The following is a 4,084-nucleotide window of genomic DNA, read 5'->3' on the forward strand; positions in this document are numbered from 1 at the left end:
TTTTTTTTTTTTTTAAGATTTATTTATTTGAGAGAGAGAGAATGAGAGACAGCATGAGAGGGAGGAGGGTCAGAGGGAGAAGCAGACTCCCTGCCGAGCAGGGAGCCCGATGTGGGACTCGATCCTATGACCCCAGGATCATGACCTGAGCCGAAGGCAGTCGCCCAACCAACTGAGCCACCCAGGCGCCCTAAACTTGACTTTTTCATTACAAGGATAAGATTGGCTTATTATGAAAAACTTCAAACATTACAATGAGATATAAAGTAAAAAAGGCCTTCCGTCCCTTCATATCACTGCTCCTCCTGCCCCAGCACTGTTAGCTGTATATGCTTCCAGAAAGTTTATATGCACACACAATCATAGTAATGCACGTTATTACTATTATTAGTAGTATTATTTAACACAAGTAGAATCATATTAAACATGCTCATTTTCATATCAGCTTTTTTCATATAATCTTGGATATTTTTCCATAGCAGTGTATATACATCTTTCTCATTTTTTAAAGGTCTGCATTGTATTCAATTATATGACTCTACTATACTTTCTTCAAAGTTATTTTTTTAATTTTTTAATTGAAGCATAGTTGGCATACATTAGTTTCAGGTGTACAACACAGTGATCGACAATTCTATACGTTACGCAGTGCTCACCATGATAAGTGTAGTTTCCACCTGTCACCATACAGAATTATTACAATATTAACAATATGCACTATGCTGTACTTTTCATCCCTGTGACTTCTTTTATAACTGAAGTTTGTACCTCTTAATTTCCTTTACCTATTTTGCCCATCTCCTACCCCCAGCAACCACCACTTTGTTCTCTGTATTTATGAGTCTGTTTGTTTGTTTTCAAACAGTTCATTATTGATAGAGATCTAGGTTATTTCTAGTTTGTGGCCATTCTAAATAATGCTGCATTTATGGGAGATAAATGTGAATTTTTCTAAATACACAAAAATGCAAAGTATTAGAATACTAAAATAAATATACATCACAACCAAGTAGGATTCGCTTCAGAAATGCAAGAAGGGTTAAATATTAGAAAATCTGTTAATATATTGCATAGTATTAACAGATCAAAGGAAAAAACCTCCATAGATTACTGACAACTAGGGATAGTTTCTTAATGTGATAAAGTGTGTGTGTGTGTGTGTGTATGCATGCATGCGTGTGCACCAACCCCAAAAGCTAGCATCATGCTTAGTGGAGAAGCAGTCCTATAATGGTTAGAAACAGGACAGTTCAGTCTACTGTCACCATTATCACAAAAATTAACATTTTTCTAGAGATACTAGCAGATGCTATTACAAGAGAAATAATGAGACATAAGAATTAGAAAAAAGATAAAATTATAATTATTTGTGAATGATATATTACCAGAAAACACAACATACTTAACTGAAAAAACTACTTTTCCTTTTAAAAAACTGAGATAATTCACATATCATAAAATTCATCCCTTTAAAAATGTGCAGTACACTGGGTTTTTGTATACGCAGAGTTGTGCCATTATCACCACTCATTCCAGAACACTTCTGTCACTCCCCCAAAATGCCATTAAATACCCACTTCACATTCCCCTTAGCCCCAGCACTTGGCAACAATTAACTTCTGTCTCAGTAGATTTGACTAGTTAGGATATTTTATATAAATGGAATCATACAGTATGTGGTCTTTTATGACTGGCTTCTTGGCATAATGTTTTCAGAGTTTATCCATGTTGCAACATGAATCAGTATTTTATTCCTTTTTATTGCTCAATAATAATATTCCATTGTATGGATATACCACATTTTGTTTATCCACTCATCAGCTGATGGGACATTTGGATTGTTTTTACTTTTTATTAAGAATAATGCTACTATGACTGTTGAATCTCAGATCTGTACCTCTGAAACAAATAATGCAATATATGTTAAGAAAAAAAAAGAGAAGAAGATAGCAGGAGGGAAAGAATGAAGGGGGGGAAATCGGAGGGGTAGATGAACCATGAGAGACGATGGACTCTGAAAAACAAACTGAGGGTTCTAGAAGGGAGGGGGGTGGGAGGATGGGTTAGCCTGGTGAAGGGTATTGAGGAGGGCACGTTCTGCATGGAGCACTGGGTGTTATGCACAAACAATGAATCATGGAACACTACATCTAAAACTAATGATGTATGGGGATTAACATAAAAAAATTTTTTTTTTAAATGTGAAAAAAAAATGCTACTATGAACAATCATGTACAGATTTTTTTGTTAACATAAACATAGTTTTCACTTCTCTTGGGTATATACCTAGGCGTGAAATTGCTGGGTTATATAGTAACTCTGTATAAATTTTTGACTAATTGCCAAACTATTTTCCAAAGGGACTGTACCATTTTACATCCCCACTGGCAATGTATGAGGGTTCTAACTTCTCCACATCCTTGCCAACAATTGTTATTGTCTGTCTTTAAAAAAAAAAAAAAAAGATTTTATTTATTTGAGAGAGGGGGAGGGAGCACATACAAAAGTTGGGGGGGAGGGAGGGAGCGGGGAGCTCAACCTGGGCTTTATCCCAGGACCCTGAGATCAGGACCTGAGCCGAAGGCTGCAGATGCTTAACCAACTGAGCCACACAGGTGCCCCTGTCTGTCTTTTTTATTACAGCCATCCTTGTGGATGTGAAGTGGTATCCCATGGTTTAGAACTGAAAAATCTTTTTTTTTTTTTTAAGATTTTATTTATTTATTTGAGAGAGAGAATGAGATAGAGAGAGCATGAGAGGGGGGAGGGTCAGAGGGAGAAGCAGACTCCCCGCTGAGCAGGGAGCCCGATGCGGGACTCGATCCAGGGACTCGATCCAGGGACTCGATCCAGGGACTCGATCCAGGGACTCCAGGATCATGACCTGAGCCGAAGGCAGTTGCTTAACCGAATGAGCCACTCAGGCACCCTGAAAAATCATTTTAATAGTAAAATAGTTCAATTAAGATGTCTGGATATAAATTTATTTTTTAAAATATCAAAAGTCTTCTTCTATACAAACCATAATCACTTAGAAAATATAATGGAAGAAAAGATCTCAACATAAAAGAAACTATCTAGGAATAAAGTTAACAAGATATATATAAAGAGAAAACTTTAACATACTTCTGAAGCACATAGAAAAACTGAATAAAAAAAGCATATGTGTTCTTCTTCCCCCCGCTGCTGCTCTTAAATAGGAAGATTCCACAGAGTTAGTTCAATTCTCCCTATATTAATCTATAAAATAACATGACTCCAACACAAATATCTCCTAAGATTAGAACCAGATTAGCTGTAACTAAGGCTCATGTGAAAAGACAATACAGAATTATGGTTTTACCCAAAGACCCAGGCATTCTGGCAAGCCGCTTATTAGCTATGTATTCCTGGACAAGATACTTAACCCCTCTGTCTCAGATGCCCCTTCCATGAAAGGGGATACTACCAACCTGGTAGGGTCGTCAGGAGGATTAAATGCCTTAAAATGCATAAATTACTTATAACAGTACCTGGTATATAACAAATGCTACATAAATGCTAGTTATTAACATTATGTGAGAAAAACAATTCAAGAATAGATGAGGAAAATTAAAAAAAAATACAAAAGTATATTCTGGATGAAATAAAGATTTAAGTACAAAAATAAAATCATATAAAGCACTAAAGTAAAACATGATGAAATTATTTAATAATCTGAGTGCAGTATAACCCCAAACCTGGAAGTCATAAAGGAAAAGACTGATAAATCCTAATATATGAATTTCTGTAAAGCAATGAAATACCACATATGAAATCAAAAGGCAAATATATGAAGAAAGAATAATTGTAACATATATTATAAACAAAGGACTGGTTTCCATAATATGTAAAGAACTCCTACAAACCAACAACATAATGACCAATTATACAGTAGAAAAATGAACTCAAGAAAAGATAAATCACAGAAATACAAATTAGTCTACATATGAAAAATGCTCAGCTTTCCCTCATAATAAAAGACATGACACTGCAACTAGAAACCATCTTTCACCATCTGATAACACATAGGCTGTGAGGAAAAGGGCACTCACACACTGCTGGT

The sequence above is a fragment of the Mirounga leonina genome, unplaced genomic scaffold, assembly GCF_011800145.1.
Source record: "Mirounga leonina isolate KUSES-001 unplaced genomic scaffold, KU_Mleo_1.0 Mir_173, whole genome shotgun sequence".
NCBI lineage: Eukaryota > Metazoa > Chordata > Mammalia > Carnivora > Phocidae > Mirounga > Mirounga leonina.